A 21822-nucleotide genomic window follows, 5' to 3' on the forward strand; every position below is an offset into this window, starting at 1 on the left:
CGGGCGAATTACATTGGTTGCACCGAATGCCATTCGATTCGAATGACATTAAAACCCCCAGGAAGGGGTTTAACCGAGGGTCCCGATTTTTATTAGTCATATCATAAGAAGCCAACAAACATTGACACCAAGGAGAACATAGGGGAAATTACTTGTGCTTAAAGGGGTTGAGACACCAAATTTTGAGGCTATAGAAAGCATGTTGTAGGCTGCTTCCGTATGCAAGGACACCCAGAACGAGGTATTGGACGCTGCAAACATTTCAAAATAATTTTAATTGAGCTCCAAAGAGTCATTAAAAACTCCTTCTCGTAGTCGAGACCCATCGCTAGCGCGGCAGTTACTACGTCACAGAGGAGGAACGAAAATATTGACGTCATAGCACACCAGCACAAAAACGTGACGTATGATGAGTAGCGATGAAATGCCGATTACGGAGCCTGCTGAGCCGAGCAACCGAGCATAGCCTCCACTACGACCGAGCTACAGGCATATAGAAATCCTTTCTTAATGCAAAGAAGGGGCAAGGCGTCCAGACACGGACACAAGAGGAGAGAAGTGGACAACACGAACGCCGCACGCCGGCCCGCGAACGGCAAACTGCGTGCGGCGAGTTGCCCTGCGGACGGGCCTTTACACGTTTGAGGGTAACACTAGCCGGCCGACTCCGAAAGGGACCAGGATATGCGGCGTTCGTGTTGTCTGCTTCTCTCCTCGTATAGTCGCGTAGTTCGGCAGCTCGGAGCGGACTCTCCTTCGCTTGGCCTTTCCACGTTACCGGCCCGTCCACGTTACCGGCACGGAAACTCGCCGCACTCCGTTTGCCGTTCGCGGGCCCCCGTGCGACGGCGGTTTTGCTAGCGAACGGCGAGATTTCCTTGCCGTAGAGAGGACGGGCCCGGGACCCATTTGTGCGGCAGCCGTACGGCGAAGCGGCCAATCAGCGACCGAGGAGTGGTCGCTCTGGCATCGACGGCAGCTTCACCGCCGCGGATCGTTCGGCGCCGCCGATATCGTCGCTAGGCCTTTTCCGGTTCACTTCAAAGCTAATGCTTACGGCGCTTCGGAATGAATCACCGACTCTCACAAGCCGCAATATTTTCTTACCGTTGTTGTCGCTCTTCGCAATAATTATAATAATCGCGACATGCACTTCGAATCGCCAGTGGTTGACCTCTGCTGGCAGAGCACGCGTATGCGCGAGCAGACGACGCAGCATAGTTTTACGTCACTATTTTTTGTGGGCCACGTGACCAAGCCATGTTGCGTTTCCTCCTCTGTGACGTCTTAGCATCCCCCGGAGCCCAGAAACCGAAACCGAAATCGCTCGGTATAATAATGCTATTATTAAATTATTTATCGGATATATGTGAATCACGCTGTGTGTATCGTGCTCCCTGAAGCATGACGCAACGTTTGAATCAACAAACGCATGAACGAAAATTTTGATGTCTCCACCCCTTTAATAAATGAAATAAAGGAACGATAAATTAACGGAAATCAAAGTGGATGAAAAAACAACTTGCCGCAGGTGGGAACCGAACCCACAACCTTCGCATTTCGCGTGCGATGCTTTACCAATTGAGCTACCGCGGCGCCGTTTCCCCATCCACTTTCTGGGTATTTATGTGTCCCAGTAGAACCAGTATGAACCAGTAGAACGCGAAATGCGAAGGTTGTGGGTTCGGTTCCCACCTGCGGCAAGTTGTTTTTTCATCCACTTTGATTTCCGTTAATTTATCGTTCCTTTATTTCATTTATTAAGCACAAGTAATTTCCCCTATGTTATCCTTGGTATCAATGTTTGTTGGCTTCTTATGATATGACTAATAAAATCGGGACCCTCGGTTAACCCCCTTTCTTCTCGTTTATTACATAACGAGGGTCTCGAATCCGGCTACATTGATGCCTTCAGGTAGCATATGTGGGTTTATTGACCAGTTGCCTTCACACAAAAAGATCACGTTCTCGTGACGCCTGCGGCAAAAAGGACGTTCCATGTCCGCCGCCAAGGTCTGTTTGTGGTGGCGCTGGCTAACACTCCCAGGGTTCTACTAGGACACATAAATACCCAAGAAAGTGGATGGGAAGGCAGCGCCGCGGTAGCTCAATTGGTAGAGCATCGCACGCGAAATGCGAAGGTTGTGGGTTCGGTTCCCACCTGCGGCAAGTTGTTTTTTCATTCACTTTAATTTCCATTAATTCTTCGTTTCTTTATTTCATTTATAAAGCACAAGTAATTTCCCCTATGTTGTCCTTGGTGTCAATGTTTGTTGGCTTCTTATGATATGACTAATAAAATCGGGACCCTCGGTTAACCCCCTTTCTTCTCGTTTATTCCGGTACAGGTGTAATTTGAAAAGTTGAAGCTAACGGAGTTATTTTGGATAAGTTCGAGAGAAGATACAAGACATTCATGCGCAGGGTCTCATATAGATGACGCGTATTCAAGTTTAGGTCGTATTAGTGTTTTATAAAGTAGGAGTTTTAAGGACGATGGAGCAGCAGAGAAGTTGCGACGTAAATACCCTAACATGCGATTAGCGCTATTAGTCAGCTATACAGTGCGGGTATTGCATTCAGAAGGGTTTGGGTGCGAGCTAGTTGGTACGGATAATTCATATTTAAAACAGCGCAAATAACACGGACAATGGAGGACACAGGACGAGCGCTGTTATTTCGTGTTATATGTATGCCTAGGTATTTATGTGATGCGACGGAATCAAGAGGAATGCCATTAAGACAGTATGAAGGGGAAGTGTTAGAGCAGCGAGAAACGCGCATGACCTTACATTTGTTAATATTTAACTCCATTTTCCACGTTTTGCACCAGTTAGAGACCAAACTAAGATCGGTCAGAAGTTTTATGTCGTTGAAGTTACTTATTTCTCGGGAAATTACACAGTCGTCAGCAAAAAAGTGGTTGACAAAAGATACGGTTATCTCCTGTGTCTGTCCTTTTCACCAACATCAGAAGCGTTCTTAATAAACATGCTAACTTATCTTCCACCTCACAAGGTTGCACTAACAGAACGCCTGGCTCCCAACGCACGTGTCTCATTTTGAAATCTTTCACGACGCTTATATCGTTACTCGAGGTGTCGTTATTGCGACAGGACGGCAAGTGGTGTCCCGAGGACGGATCCTTGTGGTGCACCAGATGGCACGTTAGTAAGAGGTGCGGTTGAGCCGTTAGTGAAAACAAACTGACAGCGGTTAAGAAGGAAAGATTGAATCCATCTAAAGACATGTGGACCAAGGTTAAGGTGACTTAATAGCAACAATTGATGGCACACTTTATCAAATGCTTTCGTGAAGCCTAAAAAGATGCAATCGGCGCAAGATGACTTGTCAAGAATGCAATTTATCGGTGAATGACAGTAACTGTGTTTCGCAGGAAACCATGTTGCGCAGAAAAAGGACTTGTCATCAAGAAAAGTGGCGATGTTTTCATAAATTATATGTTCTAGTAATTTGCAGCATGTGGGGGGGGGGGGGGCTATAGTGAGTGAAATGAGGCGATAATTTTTAAGCGAGTGCTTATTACCGGATTTGTGAAGTTGGTCTACCTGCCCAATTTTCCAGTCGTTAGGGAGGCGTAATGAATCGAGCGACTGCTGAAAAAGTTTTGTTAGTATAATTTAACTATAAGCGCAAATACTATTTAAGAATTTAGAACTAATTGCGTCAGACCCAGGAGATGAATCGTGTCTTAAGGACTCGATTATTTTAGCAACGCCAGGAGCTTCAATAGTTGTTGGTGACATAAGGGAAAATCCGTAGTGTGGCATATCGGGAAGATCAACAGTCGTGCTCGAGGATAAGCTTATAATGAATGTTCTATTCAGTACGGTAGCACAAAGATAATTTGGGATTATGTTGCCGGAGGTATCTTGCAGTGTAATTAAACGTGTGGAAGGTGTATAACGCGCCAGAACTTTTTAACGTTTACTTTCAATTAGATGGTAAAGTAAGAGACAAAAAGTTGTTCTTAGTAAGTTTGAGGGTTTTCATGCACGTAGCTGTCGGAATAAGCGTTGTATGTCGACCATCGCTCAGTAGAAGGTGAAAGCTTGGCAAGACGGTATAAATGTTTCTTTTTGTTAGTCGCCTGGTGTATGAATTGTACCAGGGTTAGAGGTGACGACGCGCTTAGGAATATATTTGTCTGATAGTTGATGCACCTTCGTTTTGAACAGCCAGTTTTCTTAGACAGAGCGAGTGTCGAAATTAACAAGAAAATAGCTAATAAATGCAGATAGTTCGTTATTAATAGCGGCAAAGTTAGCCCGTTTGTAATCTAGAATGTGTTTTTTTTTTTATTTTGTTCACTTTAGGACGTGGTGTATTAATGACGAAATTCAGCAGAAGGTGATCACTGATGCCTGACAGATATGTTAGATCTGTGGCTAGCTCTGCATTAGTGGTTAGGATTAAATCTAGAGTATTTGCAGTACTTGTTACAATTAGTGGCTTGCGTTACTGAGTTAGCGATAACAATGTACATAGGTCTAAGAATTCTTAAGCTTGTGACAAAGGCGGCCATGAATAAGGCGAATAAGCAGTCCACTAGATAGATGGAAAGTTAAAGTCTCCGAGTATAAAAAGCGGTGATGAAGGATAGCATGTGCGAACCAAGTTTATAGCATCATGGAGTTCCTTAGTAAATGTGGATGAATAGGACGGAGGGTGGCAGCAGACACCAATAATTATTTTCAGATCACCGATGACTACCGAAGCGAAAACTAGTTCCAAGTCGCTGCAGATTTTAATGCATGAAGGAGGAATATCTTTTGAAATTGCAAGCAAACACGGTCTTGCCATCCTATCGCAACAATACATCGAGTAACGATGAGCATCGTGAAAGAGTTCAAAATCAGACGCGTGCGTTGGGAGCCAGGTTTCTGTTAGTGCAACAATGTTAGGTGTACATGTGTCAATGGCGTAAGATAAGTTAGCACGTTTATTAAGAACGCTTCTGATATTGGTGAAAAGGACAGACGCAGGAGATAACTTCCCACTGCCCCTCGCGATTCCCTACGATACAACTTCCGATGCAGAATCGGTATCTAATCTACTGGCTTCGCCACGTGTGTCAATCTCATTGACAGTGTCAGCGGTCACTGTCCCCTGCACACCATGTTCGCCACGTGTCTCGACCTCGTCTACAGTGCCAGTGATTGCGTTGTGCATAAATCATGTGTTATTGAAGCATAGCTCGTTGTATCGTAGTTTAAAAGAGCGAAGGCCAGCGTGGGTGGTTCCGAATTCAAACAGTCTTTTTGGAGCCAAGCGTGTTGCAGGTGAGAAATCTTCACTCATGCCTTTCGACATGAATTCATTACGCAGGGGCAGTATCTTTTCTTTTATTTTTGAGTCGATAAATTAAACTGACAGGACGACACTTGTCATGTGAAAGAATGCCCAGGTGGCGTGCACGCTGGATTCAAGCACCGGAGCACGAGTCGACGACCCCAGTCAACGCTTTCAGTAGTTCGGATTCAGTATCTGCCCAAGACGCCTTAGCATCTGATATACCCCGAAATACTAAGTTCTCACGTCGTGATCTATCTTCAGCTTCGTCAAGACGAGGCTGCGGAGAATCATTTCGGTTACGTTGCTCTTCCATCGATTTCATTAAATATGAAAGCTCTTGACTAATGTCAAATTTCGTGGCCTCGAGTTCATCAAGCCTCTTATGCATGCCAGCTAACTTTGATTCAATGTTCTTTTGACTATCTTTAATGGCTTTTATGTCCGCAGTTATTTCAGCCTGACTTTTCGAGCTTTGCAGCGTACGAGTGTACTTCTTTCAGGAGCTGAAACAGAACCTTCATTTGATCACATATACATAATGCATAAATACCCCAGAAAGTGGATGCGAAAACGGCGCCGCGGTAGCTCAATTGGTTAGAGCATCGCACGCGTAATGCGAAGACGTGGGATCGTTCCCCAGCTGCTGCAAGTTGTTTTTTCATTCACTTATATTTCCGTTAATTTATTATTTCTTTAATTCAATTAGTAAGTACAAGTAATTCCCCCTGTGCTGTCCTTCGTGTCTTTGTTGGCTCCTTATGCTATGGTTATATATATATATATATATATATATATATATATATATATATATATATATATATATATATATATATATATATATATACGGAAGCACCCTGTGAACTTGTGCCTCCCTGCCAGTTACCTTGAAATAAATGGGACAGAGGACAGAGGACAAATGGACAGAGGACAGAGCTCACATAATTTCACCTTGGCCCAACCGAAACGAAGCTTGTGTATTCCTGCGTGATACTTTATCCCGATGAGCTTTCGTGCGTCTTGAAGGTGGTGAGCGTTTGTCTGTGGGCCGCGTTGACGCTATCGGACTGTGTGGCAAGTTTTCGTTTTTTGTTTACGCCCTGCGCTTTTGCAACCGCACCACTCGCCTTGGCGGCGCGTAATTCGTGCATCGCGCGGAGGCCGTCTCCAATCGGCTCGTTGCAGCGCTCGCGTGGACCTCTGTACGCATCGCCTTCGGCGGACGCTGTTCTTGGAAGCGCTTTCAGCGGGTTGCCACAACCACCTTCGTCACCTTCATTGCTGCGCGCGGGTGGACATGTCTCGCCGTTCCTCCCGGCCGTCTGCCATGGAACGCGCTTCCTTTCGGAGTCTATACGCGAGATGAAGAATGCGCTGCCCGTACACGCGCTCGAAGCCAATTACAAGGAACACCAAGATGTCGTGAATCACACCCACGTCGGGCTCTCTCTCCCATTTATTTCTTTTTTCTGAGAGTAAGAGACCGGAAGCACGGTGCAATGTCTACATTTAAGACTTTAAACCTCAGGTGATTGATCTGACATGGAACCATCCTCCGCGGCATCCGTCATGCCCTTTGCAGTTTTAGGGCAGAAAAAACGTTCATCGTTGCCAGTGTTACTTCGGAAAAGAATAGGATTGTTGTATTCTACTGGTGCTAAAGTGCCGGAACTTGGGTGCTAAAAAATTCAGCGGCAATTCAGCGGTAAATGCGAGAGAAATGTCAAGGTAAATGTACCCGATAGCGAAGCTTCCGTGGAAGCCCATACGTTCAAAACATGGCAGTTCATCGGCAGTTAATGAAGCTTAGCGCCTTCTATGGGACCAAGGAGGTTATATACTAAAGGTTTTAGTATATAACCTCCTTGTATGTGACGAGGGAGCACTTCCGGCGGAACAAAAGATGGTGACGTCATGTCCGTTCAAAAAAGAAGTGACGTGATTTTTGCTGTCAAACGGTGCGAAAGGTATTTGTTATTTTATTTATTATTGGACTTGGTAGTCGTTTTGAGCTTCTAACGCGGAATGCGATGCACTGAAACGCCAGTCGTACCGCTTTCGCACCCACGCGCAGAACATGCTTTCTTTGCGGGCCGGAGAAAGTTTCGGGTGGTGCCGAGCTCTGGACGCAAAGTCCGTCGGCCGCAGCGCAGCCGGACGAACACAGCCAAGTGCGCAATTATCTGGCGCCGTAACTCACTACTTTTGACTGAACTCGTTGACCGGCCATGTAACACACTTCGCAAACGCCACCCGCCGTGGTTGCTTCGTGGCTATGAAGTTTTGGGCTGCTAAGCACGAGGTCGCGGGATCGGATCCCGGCCACGGCGGCCGCATTTCGATGGGGGCGAAAACACACGTGTCTTTAGACTTAGGTGCACGTTAAAGAACCCCAGGTGGTCCAGATTTCTGCAGTTCCCCACTACGGCGTGTGTCATAATCAGATCGTGGTTTTGGCACGTAAAACCCCATGGTTTTAAACACAACGCCACCATAATCAAGACAAACGTTGACAAGCAAACAACCCAACATGTGCGGGGGGCGTATTGTAGCAGTTCGGCTTTACGAGCGCGCCTTTCTGCACACTACACAAGAGATGCAATGCATTTCAATTGATAGCGGAGCGAACGCCCCCTTCTTCGTGATTGCTGTCGTTTCAATGCACAAAGTCCTTAGCGCCACGCTCGACAAGATTGACAGCCGTCCCCTTATGGAAGCCAGAATTCTTGGACCCTGGTCCCAGCCGACGTCGGCCCGAACTACTTTAAGTGTGCTAGTGTGCTTTTTAAAGGAATCAGGACTCACGGAAAAACTTTGGAACGCGCGAACTGCTGCGTTCTTTTTTTTTTTTTTTTTTAAATGCGTAACCATTTATATGCTCTACCCAACGAGGAAACCTGTCCTCCACGTAAGACGAATCACTGTAAAGAATATAATGTATAAAACATTGCTTCTACGAAGGCGTTGTTGAAATATTTGGTGATGGTGGAATAAAATCCACTTCTAGAACCACATGTGGAGCCTACTTGGTGCATTTTAGACGCCACGAAAATTTCCGATTTTGGGGAAATTTAATGCCAAACACGCCACGTTCCCGTTGCTTTTCGGTGGCCGCGGTATGTGCCTTCCGTTGGGGCGTCCAAAATGCCATCGATCTGTGAGGGCTCATGCGCTTCACGTCGCGCAACAGTGACTTGATAAGAAGTGATGAGGTGTTATATGGGTCACGGCTGATTGTGGCTCGACGCTGATGGATAAGGGGCTGAATAGCGATAAGGGCTTATAAAGGTCGCATCAATTCTGATAATGTTAATAAGCACTGATAACGGTTGATAAGGGACGGATCAAGTCCGATGAGGTTGATAAGGACCGATAAGAGTGCATTTTTCTCTCGTGTTTCAGTCCCGTGAATTTTACTTTGCATTGTATACGCGTGACAAGAACATTTAACTGTTACATACTCTTTTTTTGTTATTGTTCTCTTTTGTCAATTTATTCTTTCTCTTTGGCCTTGATTTTGCTCCCCCTTTATGTAATGCCTTCGGGCCTTTAAGGGAAAAATAAATGAAATGAAATGAGTGTTTCATAAGAGGTGATAGGGGTCGTATCATGCCCTATAAGGTTGATAAGGGTCGGCTCTAGTCCGATAAGGTTGATAAAACTGATAAGGGTTGATAAGCTTTGTACTGGTCGGATCACGTTTCATAACATTGATAATGACACCTGGCTGCATGGAGATGAGCGAGTGGCACGATGCTCACGCATACTTAAACAACTCGCAGAGGAGTTTCTGCGTGAATTTTTTCTTAAATATTCTGCTGTTTTTTTATCTTTTCTGCCCCTTACCCCAACCGCCTGTGCAGAGTGGCCAACCGGACACTCAATCTCGTTAACCTGTCTGCCTTTCACCTCTTGTTTTCCCTCCCTCTCTTATTTTTTAGCGGGCGCTGAAAAAGTGGCATTTATTGTTAATAGAGAGTTGTATTTTTTCATCACAACGTGTTTATAAAATTAATTACGAATTTTATTTTCGTTGAATGAAATCTAGTTGTCTTGTTTTTAATAAAAACCGTTTTTTTCTTTGGTGATGTTTGTTCCCTCCTCACCTAGCCGTGTTTCGATCACTGCTCCCATAACAGCCCTTGCTGATGTCAGTGACAATTGGTTCTGGACCGCTTCTCACCTGAAGCTTCGCAATTCATTTGAATCGACCGTGGGAATGCGTTATCATTACGTCGCACTTCATAGAGGTCCTGGATCCATGGTTTAAAAAAAAAATTATGCGGTTTTACGCGCCAAAACTACGATCTGATTATGAGGCACGCCGTAGTGGGGGGCTCCGGAAATTTCGACCACCTGGGGTTCTCTAACGTGCACCTAAATCTAAGTACACCGGTGTTTTCGCATTTTGCCTCCATCGAAATGCGGCCGTGGTTGCGGGGTTCGATAACGCGACCTCGCGCTTAGCAGCCCATCACCATAGCCACTAAGCATCCGCGGCGGGTATCTGTGATTTGAACCGTATTCACCAAATTGCAAATTGTGTTCAGGAGCTCAATTGACATACGTCCTGCTTCTTCGAGGAGCGAAGTGTAACTGATAGTGGTCCGGAACAGATCGTCATTTGCGCTAGTATATATATACACATGCTTTCGCCCACCTCGACACTCCTAATGCTAACGCAAACCAGCAGTGGGGGAAAAAGAAAAGAAGGAAACGCGAGCGTCAGTGACAATTAGTGAGAAAACAGAGAGTAATTGACATCATAAAGGAGTGGAGCTGCGCTTGTCGTGTAATACCATAAGACAATGGCTATACAAAACTGGCTTCAAAACATCCACCGACTAAATTGTTAAAATTATTTTATTCGTTTCTTTTTGTACCTCAATTTGGTAGGTTTCTTTCTTTTTTTCGTTTAATTCATACAAACAAGTTCCGCGTCTGAGCGCACTCTATTTTATTTTCTTCTCTATTTTATTTGTTGAGCTTTGAAAATCTATCGCAATAACGCAGTTTCAGCCTTCCTTAGTCAGTTATGCGCCACATGTCTTTGAGGTCATCATCGTCATTCATCTATATAGATGAAACCAACTCTCTGTTTAAGAGCCGTTTGGAGAAGACGCCGCTGTCTATTGTGCTTCGCATAATTAACCAATTAATTAATTAATTAATTATAATAGCTAGTAAGCCAGATTTTTTGCCAATTCAGTTTACGGTTAAACGTGAGAATAAAATATTTATGACGCCTCTTGAAACATATAAGGCTCGCGTATATGCGTGAAGCTGCCTTTTACGCTGTTTTTTTCTCTCTCTGCGCATGGAAGAAAGCCTGCAAAAATGCAGAGACGTACCTTTTTTTTCTGCATGTACGTGATTTTTTTGTAAATGATTTTGCTATCACCGGTGCTCTGTTCGTGCTCACATTTCGCACCAATATAACGCTTGGCACTGTTGCTTTCCTGCACACATGGCCTGACTAAGTCTGATCGGTGGTGGTGGTGATAACTTTATTTGCACACAGGGGAGTTGCGGACACGCAGGTCCTTGGGCCCCCGCACGGCCCCACTGCACTCAAACGTTCATGTCCCGGAGGGTCATGACGCTGGCAGCCCGGCCTGTGGCGATGGCTTGCTTGGCCGGGTCCTCGGAGCGCAGTAGGGTCTCCCAAGCCTCCCAAGTAGTAAGGTGCTCCAGGCCCCGCGGGGGAGGATCCGCCGGGCAGAGGAAAAGAATGTGATCGAGAGTGGCTTTGGGGTGGTGGCAGAGGGTACAGGAGGGGTCGGTGTGGACGTGGTGATAGCGCGAGCGTATATAAGGGGAGGGTAAGGTGCGTGTTTGGAGCCGCCTCCAAAGTGTCTGGTGATAATTGTCGAGGGAGGGATGGGGTGGGGGGTAGAGCCGACGCTCAGTTTTGCAGGCTTGCGTCAATTCAGTGAATGAATGCATGCGCTCCCGTGAGAACCCTGGATCGGAGGCCGCCGCTGCCCGGTTGAGAAAACCTCGGGCTAAAGCGTTGACAGCCTCGTTTCCAGGATTCCCAGAGTGGGCAGGCACCCATATGAGCTCCATGTGGCGGGGCGGGTATGCAGCGAGAGATTTCAGTATGCGAAATGCAGGGACGTGAACTCTCCCGCGAGCAAAATTTAGTATCGCAGTTTTAGAGTCTGATAATATATACCGGGCCTCCGTGCGCGTAATAGCTAGGGCAATGGCAGCCTCTTCAGCCTCCTCCGAAGTGGCAGTTGGGGATATGTGAAGGGTGGTAATCGGTTGTAGGGAGGGGTTCGTGATGGCAACAACCGCGTCCTCACCTGTGCATGCGGCATCCACCCACACAGCATCCGGTTCCGTGCCATAGTGTTTGTGGAGCGCCCGTGCGCGAGCTCTGCGGCGGGGTTCATGGTAGGTGGGGTGCATGTTTTTAGGGAGAGGTTTAATGAGAAGTTCGCGGTGAATGTGGTGGGGCACCTGGAGCTGTGTGGGATCCGTGGCTGGTATCCTGATACCGAGGGTGTGTAGTATGTGTCTGCCGGTGGTGGTTCTCGCGAGCCGTATGTATTGTGTCTGTCTGTGGGCCTCAATAAGCTCACCTATCGTGTTATGTAGGCCTAGCTGAAGGAGTTTCTCGGTGGAGGTATTTAGGGGTAGGTGTAGTGCTGTCTTAAATGCTGTTCGGATCATGGCATCCAGGGTGGAGATTTCTCTGCCCTGGAGTTTAAGGTAGGGGAGCGTGAAGAGAAAGCGGCTAAGGACGAAGGCATGAATGAGACGACATAAGTCATGCTCCCTCATACCCCGGTGGCGTGCAGAAACTCGGCGGATTAGGTGGGATATCGACACCACCGTCCGCTTGAGTTTGTGGATGGTGAGAGTGTTTTTCCCGTCATTTTGGATGTGGAGGCCCAGTACCCGGAGAGTGTGTACCTCAGGGATGTACCGGTTTTCCAGTGTCACGGTTATAGGGGTGGTGGGGCAGTTTCGGGTTGTGGGGCGAAGTATGAGGAGTTCCGACTTCTCCGGAGAGCATGAGAGTCCGATACTCCGTGCATGTGTTTGGGTGAGGGTAGCTGCCGACTGCAGAGTGTTCTCTATGTCTCCATCACTGCCATGGGTAGTCCATAGAGTGATATCATCAGCATAGAGTGTGTGCCGAAGGTGAGGGATGTTTTGTAGTTTGCGGGCAAGGGGAATGAGAGTGACATTGAAGAGAAAAGGTGAGAGGACAGATCCCTGGGGGGTGCCAATCCCACTAAGGGTGTATGGGCGGGATGTGTGGGGACCGAAGTGAATTTCGGCTGTGCGGTTAGTAAGGAATGCTTGAATATAGGTGTACATACGTTCACCTATGTTCAAGGGGGAGAGCGCCGCCATTATCGCTCGATGGTCTAGGCGATCAAAGGCCTTGGAAAGATCCAAGGCGAGGACGGCTTTTGTGTGGCCCGGTATGAGGGGGTCGAAAATATCCTGTGTGAACTGGAGCATGGCGTCCTGTGCCGACAGGTGGGGACGGAAGCCCACCATGCTGTGCGGGTAGAGGTCGTGCTCCGCCATGTGTTGTGTGAGTCGGGCGAGTGCGACATGCTCCAAAAGCTTGCCCAGGCATGAGGTTAGGGAGATGGGGCGAAGATTTGCAGGTGTAAGGGGTTTGTGGGGCTTGGGTATGAATAAGATTTTGGCGTGACGCCAGGATTGCGGAAGGGTGCCCTCCTGCCAGCATGTGTTGAAGTACTCCGTGAGCTGGGCAATCGACCGATCGTCCAAATTGCGGAGCATGCTATTGGAGATACGGTCAACTCCTGGAGTGGAATTAGAGCGGAGAGTTAGGAGGGCCGCTCTGACTTCTGCTTCCGTAATCTCCGCGTCGAGATTGGCATTCGGCGTGCCTGCATAGGGGGGCAGGGGGTTTGAGGTACCGGGAGTTGTGTGTGTGTTCCTAAGTATGTCGATGAGTGCGTCGGGAGAAAGGTTGGTCTTGTGTATAAGGCGTGTGACGTGATGTTGTGTGGCTGTTTTAGATTGCGTGGGGTCAATTAAGTGACGGAGGAGTTGCCAACTGCGCTTGGAGGACAGATTGCCAGCCATACTATCGCAAATCTGTCCCCAGTTGGATCGGCAGAGCTCCTCAGAGTGTTCAGTAATTTTTGTTTGCAGTGCAGCTAGCCGCTTTTTAAGGGTCCGGTTGAGCTTTTGCCCTTTCCAGCGCTCTAGGATGCTATGATGGGCCTCCCATAGGTGCGCCAGGTGAGTGTCGAGGGTGGGCGTATCTGGTGTGGTGTCAAGGGTTCGAGTGTGTGCGGAGACATCGTTCATGAGTGATGCCACCCACTGGTCGATGTTTGTAATGGAAGCGTCAGGAAGGGCCGCCCGTGCGGCGCGGACTGCATCCCAGTTTGTGAGTTTGTGTGTTAGGTGAGGGGTCGTTCTTTGTTTGTAGGGTACTGTAACGTAGAGGATGTAATGATCGCTCCCTAATGTGTGATATGTTGCCTTCCACGTAATACCCGCAACGTTGCGGCTCAGTGTCAAGTCCGGGCTGGTGTCCGCGCTGACACTGTTGCCAATTCTCGTGGGGGTGTTAAAGTTGTTGTGTATTGTGAGGCGGAGCTCTTGTACCAAGGACCAGAGTCGCCGTCCTCGTGCCGTGGTGGTGCGGTAGCCCCAGTCAGTATGCTGACTGTTGAAGTCCCCTCCGATTATCAATGGATGCTTGCCTGCAATACGATGGAGATCTCGCAGTAGCGTTTCCAATGAAGCCATCGGATGAGACGGTGGGTGGTATATGTTTGCAATAAAAATAGATGGTGTGGAGTGTGTATGTTGTATGATTTCTGTGATCACGCAGGGCGTCTCTGAGGTGATCTGATGCGTTTGGTGTGTAATGGAGCGATGTATGAGTGTGGAAGCCCTGGGTGTATTCGTTGCGTCCGAGTGCGCGGATGTGTAACTGGGAAGTGTGGCAGGGGCATGTGTGTCCTGAAGGAGGAGGATGTGCGGTGTGGGAAGTGTTGGGAGGAGGAGTTGGAGGGGTGCGCGCTTGCCCCGGAAGCGGCGGCAGTTCCATTGCAGAATTGATAAAGAATTAGGTGGTAGCCCCGCCATACTGTAGCTTGGGTGGGGTGAGTATAGGTGGGTTGGGTAGGGAGTTCTGTGGGGTAGGTGGGCGGGATTGATAGGGGCGATTGGGCAGCTGCAGCGAGGGAAGAGCCTGCTCGATTGTTTGGAGGCGGGTGTCGTACCGTGCAAGGCCCATCTCAAGGGTGTGTACCATGCGCGTAAATGCCGCTTCAATTTGTTGTTCAAAGCGTTGAGATAGGTGGTCGGTGAGCTGAGTGAATTTTGCCTCTAGACGCGCGTCCATTTCGGCGAGTTTAGCGTCCATGCGGGCCTCTAGAGATTGAAGGTCGGTCTGGGTGACGGGTGGGTGCTCTGTTGTGCGTTTTTTCTTGGGTGGGGGTGAGGTGGCGGTTTGGGAGTCAGATTGTTCCATGTTTTCACTGGGTGTTTGGGGTAGCGGCGTGGGTTGGGTGGCAGGGACGATTGGCGGAAGCGGTACAGGGGTACAGGTGGGAGTCTTGATGAGAGAGCTAAGACGACTCACCTCCTCTCGCAGGGCCTGGAGCTCCCTGTCACGGGGGTCCTCCTGTGTGGGCGGGGGGATTGAAGCCTTGCTGGGAACGTTCAGTCTTTTGTCTGCTACTCTGTCCGCCCAGGAAAGCTGTGGAGGCTGTTGGTCCTGGCGGCGACGAGACGATGAGCGAGACGTGCTGGAGCGACGGACGCTAGAGCGCTCCGCGTCTCGTTCCGGTGTGCGGGAGATGTGCTGTTGTCGTGACGCGGGCGGTGAGCGGCGTCCCCTCGCTTTGCAGCTTTTAGTACCGGTCATGTGGGCGCCTCCACAGAGTATGCAGGCTGGGGTGCATGTCGGGGTGTCCTCTCGGGGGTGCGGGATACCGCATCTTGAACAGTTGTGCGTACGCTGAAGGGTACACACATCCGCGCGATGCCCTGGTTTTCTACAGTTTGTGCAAGCGTCCAGGTGTCCTCTGTACAGACTGCAGCTGTGGAGCCCGCCTCCGTAGGAGATGGTTCGGGGCACCGGACCCGTCCGGAAGGTGATAAGGATCGAACGGGTCTGTCCCATGCGGCGTGCATCAATGATGGGGATGCTAGGGTTGCCCGTGATGAGGTCGTCCAGAATCTGTGCTGGGGTTTCTTCCCAGTAGGCGTTAGTAATTACTCCTCTTGCTGCACCATCCGGGGGTGCGATGTAGGCGGTGACGGCGTAGACTTGGGTTCGGATGGAGAGTTGCTGGATGGCGACCAGGCGTAGCGCGTCGGCTTTATGCGGGGTACTCATCGTGCAGGTATTGTTGAGGGGGTGGATAAGCAAGCTGGTGGCGTCTGGTGCTTGGAGGTCCTTGGCTGCAGTTAGCAGGGCCAGGCGAAGCTGGCGCGGTTGAAGGTCGGTTAGGGCAAGTCCCCCGGTTGAACGAAACACTATCTTGTAGGTATCCTCAGGCAAACGCGGCTGGCGTTGCGACCTTTGCGCCGCGAGACGCGTCGCGCGCAGCTGGGACGCTTGGTGTACGGAATCCGCAGGTCGCGAGCCGGTGGCGGCGTTCGCCTGGTCCTGGATTTTCGGTGTTCCTTTCTGACGGGTGGGTAGGCTCAGGATATGATTCCAGTCCCTGGGATCATAGTCCTTTGGGTCGATGGTCTCTCCGATCACTTGGGCCTCCATACTTGACGAACTGTGTAGTGAAAAGATGGGCACTGCGTGGGTGGAAATCCGAACGAAATCGCCGTGTTTGTACAGAGCCGATGCGAAGCTCGTTCGCACTCGCTGGCCCCCTGGCGGCCTCCCCCGGTCGGTGGGAAACGGCGAGAAAGCCGCTTCCCATACGACTCCCGGCGAAAGCGGCCCGGGCAAGGGCGGTCAAGGGCGGTCGGTGAAGGTCTCGGTGGTTGCGGAGCGCGCCGACGACACGTCCGTTCACTTCGGCCGACTGATTGGAACTCTCTGATCGGAGAAGGGCGGATCGCGAGTATATTGTGCGCTGGAGAAGTGTTGAGCGTAGCGTGCTATACGTAACTGGCACGACTCCAGAATTTGCACCGAAGGGACTGACAGTACAATGCCTGCCACTGGGCCGCGAGGCCCCTTCTCCTCCCGTTTTTCTCGTTTAATCTTTGGCTCCTTCGCCCGTTTTCGCGATCGGTATTGAAGGCGCAAGGGGCGCCGTGCGCTCACGCAACAAAGTTGCGGGCCACGTTCCTTGTACGCTGAACGCGAACCAATTGGAGCTCGTTAGCATTAAGCACGGGGTATACCTCCACAGATGTACTGGTTAGCGGCTTCGTTTGCTACGGAAAAAACGCTGCTGCAACAAATTATACGCCATCAAGCGAACAATTCCTACCAAATATCTTTCTTCAAGGGTTTGGCCATTCGCTTATCTGCAACAAATATTTTGCTTCCTTTCTTTTTCTTTCTGAAGTGCTTGCGGACGAGTGCCGGGAGGACTCCGAATAAAGCTTTTCTCTCTTTCTTTTTTTCTTTTTATTCATCGCCTCCTCATGACTTCATAGTGCCGCCGTGTACGGAAGTTTTCATCCGGTCGATCAATTTTTGAAAGTAGTTTCAGGTTGGGTCGATTTACAGCTTTACTCACGCAAGGTTCATGAAGCAGTGACGCTCGCCCTCGTTTCGGTTGGGCTGTTCTATAAAACGGGTGGGGTATCAAATCTTCTTGACCCGCCACCGAGACGTAGTCGATTCAGAGTCTTTGGTGAGAGCGTTGGCCTCCGCACGTCTGGCTGGCTGTTCGTCAAGAATCACTATGTGCGACTGCCTTCCGGGCCTTGCACCTGTTGCGAGCATTCCATGGAGAAGGCGCGCGACGCATGCAGCCGGCGGTGGCCGGCCCTCGCAGCTGTGTGCGAGCTGGGCTGCAACAGTGTATCGCCCAGCCGGGCGATGGACAGTGCCGCGCAAATCTTTCACGGCCGGCGCAGTACAGCCGCCCCTGGCAGAGGCCATCCATAAGCGTCTTCGACAAAGGCGCGTCGGCAGCTGCAGGTGTCGCGGCGATCTTCCGGCGCTGATCGCTCGCCTTGTGCGCACTTTCTGCCGGCCGCACAGAGACTCGGGAAGGGAGTCCGTCGTCGCTGCTACCGTGTGCGTGGGAACGCTCCCCAAGACGCGGCCATGAATCACAGCTGGGGTGATATATACGTTTCTTTATGCGCGCGTATGTACACTGGTGACAGCCGTTGATTTGTGCGCTGCGCGGCGTTTGTTTTGCGCCGCCGTCGACCTGTGTGTCGGCGCGCGGCCTTGAGCCGCGCTGATGTCGCTAATACGGAGTCACGCATTTTGCTGCGTTAGTCTGATTACGCTGGTGTTCTTGCTTCGCTGACGTTATGGGAAGCGCGCAGCTATAGCGCCGCACGATTCGCTTTTATCAAATTTCGCTGCGCGCACATGAGCAAGTTTCACGACCGGCACTGCGTGCCTCGAATCAGCGCTCGCAAGCGTGATTTGTGTCCTGCTTCGTATGTCACTCAACGCGCTAGAATGCTGGGCGGGCGCAGTATGCATGCTTGATGTGCTCTTCCGCTTACGTAATTGCAAGAATAGGTTACCTGTCTGTTTATAGTAATACCAAGTAACTTAAGAAATGAAATTGTTTGGGTGCTTCACTATTGGCACTCGCCGTGGTATCGGTCACGTTGAGTAGTAAGCGGAAGGTCACATTGCTACGAAGGACCATTTCTGCCATCTAAATTAAGTTTAGATATACGACTGAGGAAGTCGGGAGCTTCGCAATGCTTAAGCTTGACTTTATAGTCCTCGCTGTTTTAACTGTCTCACTTGACATATGCAGCACGTATGTATAGAGTCTTTGCTGTTTCCACCGTCCAGGCGACTGCGAGGCGGTGTATAAGGTCTATGAGACTATTGGTGTCAACGCGGCAGTAATGCTTGTCAGATGTGACCGATATCCGCGAAATATTCCATGTTGATGTCCCTGCGTGACCGCTGCTGGCGTCTTTTGTTTCTCAATATTTGTGACTTAAAGTGCACAGCTATAGTGCGCGTTATCGGAGCATGTGGCTTTCCTTGTGCTCTGAAGGCCTCGAGAGTAACAACTCTGCTCAGCGCATTATAGCACAAGAAGTACTGCATGCTGCACAATCCGGCGACATCGTATCGGCGACGCGCAGCGCATGGCCTGTATACTTTGGACGGACACTGTGCGGGCAGGATTGCGACGCGATTGGGCTCATTGAATATTCTTCGCTATCTTCCGTTGTCCTATGCCACCCTTGCCGTAGCAGTGCTGCTTCGACGTTTGTTGCCTATTTGCATTTCTGGCGAGCAGTTAGTATCAACAGGCGTTGCGAACGAAACGAGGCATCCTTCCTGAACCACCCATACGACCTTGATGCGCTCGTTGAGAGAAACTAAAGGTCAATGAGGAACCCCACGTCTTCAATTCTGCCTTTACATCGAGGCATGGGTTCAACTGAACACAACAATCGAGGCTGTGCACTGCTTGACATATTCTAACACGAATATCTCCTAAAAAAAAAAAAAAACCGAAGCTTTTTTTGCCTCATCTCCCGACTTTCTGGGCGCTGCTGCTGTTGCTGTGGTCTCGCTCGGACGCGCCGCTGGATTTCTTGCAACGCCACTAGATGGCGCTAGCCTGCGCGCATATATTGGTGGCACAAAAGCAGAGAGGTGACATAAGGTTAAAAGGGTAGGAAGACGTATTTAAAGAAAATCGAGAAATTCAATAACACACAACACAGATAAAAATAAAAGGCAAAATAAAAATCTGAGCATGGTGGCAACTGCCATCGCCCCGTTTCAAAGGGGACGCTCGTACCTTCCATCCATCCATCCATATGGGCACCCTGCAATGAAGTTTGCCTGTACATGGCGCGCCACCCAACGGCGCCACCTAGCAGCGGCGGTGAGCACCCGCGGGTAGGCCCTCACCGTCATTTCACCATTGTCCATGGTGCGCTCAGATCCGCCTGAAAGCCTGCTTTTCCAATTTTCCAATGGATTCATCGGGGCCTCTTGGCAGCTCCTTCGTGATAAGTGTGAACAAAAAGCACAAGCGCAGATATATTATATTATGGGGTTTTACGTGCCAAAACCACTTTCTGATTATGAGGCACGCCGTAGTGAAGGACTCCGGAAATTTCGACCACCTGGGGTTCTTTAACGTGCACCTAAATCTAAGTACACGGGTGTTTTCGCATTTCGCCCCCATCGAAATGCGGCCGCCGTGGCCGGGATTTGATCCCGCGACCTCGTGCTCAGCAGCCCAACACCATAGCCACTGAGCAACCACGGCGGGTATCACACACAAGCGCAGATACTTTTGCGTTAAGGATTGTCGCAACTGCGAAGGGGATGTCAGTATCAAATTGTACCGCTTCCCTTCAAAACCGGGGGAAGCAAATCGACGGCTGAAGTGTATCGACGCGGTTCGTGTCGGTCTTGCGAATTTCTGTTAAACGAACGTTGTTGCAAAAACAAACAAACAAAAAAACCAGCAGCGGTATCCGTAAAAACACACAATTAAAGCGTCAGCTGCATAAAAACGCGTGAACTGATTCCCGCTCTTGTAAATTGTTTAGGTAGTTGTTTAGCTCGTCGTACCCCAAAACAAACGCGCAGTGGTTGTTACGTGTCAAATCTAGCTTCGTAAGCGCTCCGTGTTAGAGCTTTGTACATGCTGTGTTTGTTCCTGCGCCAAGATCCAGACGCGAATTCTGGAACCGAGCTCATTCGTGCTGATATTTTCTCGCGCTTAGAACAACAGAACTAAGGTTGGAGCACACTGCAGCACACGTCAGGTATTCAGAAATTAGTATTTCTCTCTCTTGCGCTAGCGCATATTTGTTCAGTCTTCACGTTGTTTAGTCTCAGCTGATTGCTCTCTGTGATGCTTCAGCAGTAATGCCCTCTCACATTCAAGCCCGAACGACAATACCAGAATATGCGCGAGGCACTTTGTCAACGGAGAAAAAAAGCACTTACCTGCCAATTCGCCAAAACCTCTACAATTGTGAGGTGCAAGGCACGCTCCAAGTAATGAAGCGACAATTGACAGTTCAGAGACGTCCACGGCCGTATTTGCTCGCTTAAGTGGCATAAAATAATTATTTGTTAACTAACTTTGAGTTCTACGTTGTAAGCATGCTTCCTATGTTGTGACAAATACTTCGCGACCTGCGGTGGTTGCTTAGTGGCTACGGTGTTGGACAGCTAAGCACGAGGTCGCGGAACCCAAAATGCAAAAGAGGGGGGGGGGGGGGGCGGTACTTTACTAGTACAGGTATGAATAACGCCCACCATTCGCCATAAATGCGCGTAAATCCGCAAAAGAGAAATGAAATAAGGTGTGTCTCACAGGTAGGCCCAACGTTACTAGATAGGTAGGCCTGCTAGATACACCTCTCCTTTACTTGGCAAACAAGAAACCACATCAAATTGACTTGCGCACCAGACATGGCGAAAGTGTATGGAGTCTGTGCATTTCACTCTTTTTCACTGCTGAGCCTGTTTTACTCATGAAACTTCACAGCCAACTGAAGTGAAACTTCACAATAGTTGCAGCGAAGCAAGCATTTTATTTCAGTTAATTAAAGAATTAGGCTTTCGCCATTCCACTGTAATAGGCGCGGGAAAACGTATAAAATTACGCGCTCATGATTTTATTTTTGGGGTTACCGCCTTATTTGGGTAACAGGAAAAGTTTGAATTACGAATTATTTGCAGCCTCGCGAAGGAACAGTGGCTGGTGGTTATGAAAGCGTGGGCGGGGCTTCACTGCAGACTTAAGTTGTATCCGTCTATAGCAGCGTTTTTTTTTATTAGCTCTGGAATAATTATACATAAATATATGTTTGCGGAACAATCACAGTTCTTTTGGATCCCTCGTTTACTGCTATAACAAGTGCCACTACAGACTCGTGTTGTTATTTGGAAAGTTGCGCAACGATGCGTGGCCGCCAGTCCCGTACAACCGCGTAGAGCTCAGGACGCTGCGGTTCTAGAAGTACTGCGCCCACTGCGAAAGGTTAGAAAAACATCCACATAAGCACAGCAGAGAAGTGACTACGTCAGGCGATTCGACTGATAACTGTAGAAGCGTCATTCAGAACACACAGAATTATTCTCCAATTCCGGCGTCGTTTTCTCCACTTCCTTTTTAAATAAAGAGATATTGATGAATAAAGGGAAAATCAGACATCCACCCGTTCGTAGCAATTGCTACGAACTATACTACGTCAAAGAGATATTGATCCATAAATATTTTCATAAACAACGGTTAAATTTGTTAATCTTAGCTTTTCCTTCCTGTTTGGCTGTTGCCTTGGCTCTCTCCCTTAGTAGATCGCATAATTGCTCAACTCCTTGTGACTCTTATTTCCAGTTGCCAATTTTGCACGAAAAGTGCTGTATAATTAGGGGGAAACCAGACG

The 21822-nt window shown here is 49.1% G+C and overlaps 1 protein-coding gene and 1 non-coding gene across 11 annotated transcripts in view; both read left to right on the forward strand.

Moving 5' to 3' along the window:
• The window catches only part of Ae2 (anion exchange protein Ae2), a 335868-nt gene that overhangs the window by 228166 nt on the left and 85880 nt on the right, over positions 1-21822 (forward strand). The window contains exon 1 of one of the 10 annotated variants that reach the window (XM_075676767.1): positions 16912-17537. The exons of the other annotated variants lie outside the window; for them this stretch is intronic. The gene's annotated coding sequence lies outside the window, so the exon portion shown is untranslated. Of the gene's footprint in view, positions 1-16911; positions 17538-21822 lie in introns of those variants that run through there. 10 annotated transcript variants of the gene reach the window in all.
• On the forward strand, positions 2097-2169 carry TRNAS-CGA (transfer RNA serine (anticodon CGA)). Its single transcript has one exon. It is a non-coding gene; the product is annotated as a tRNA-Ser (tRNA).

This window comes from Dermacentor variabilis, unplaced genomic scaffold (genome assembly GCF_050947875.1).
Source record: "Dermacentor variabilis isolate Ectoservices unplaced genomic scaffold, ASM5094787v1 scaffold_12, whole genome shotgun sequence".
NCBI classification, from domain to species: domain Eukaryota; kingdom Metazoa; phylum Arthropoda; class Arachnida; order Ixodida; family Ixodidae; genus Dermacentor; species Dermacentor variabilis.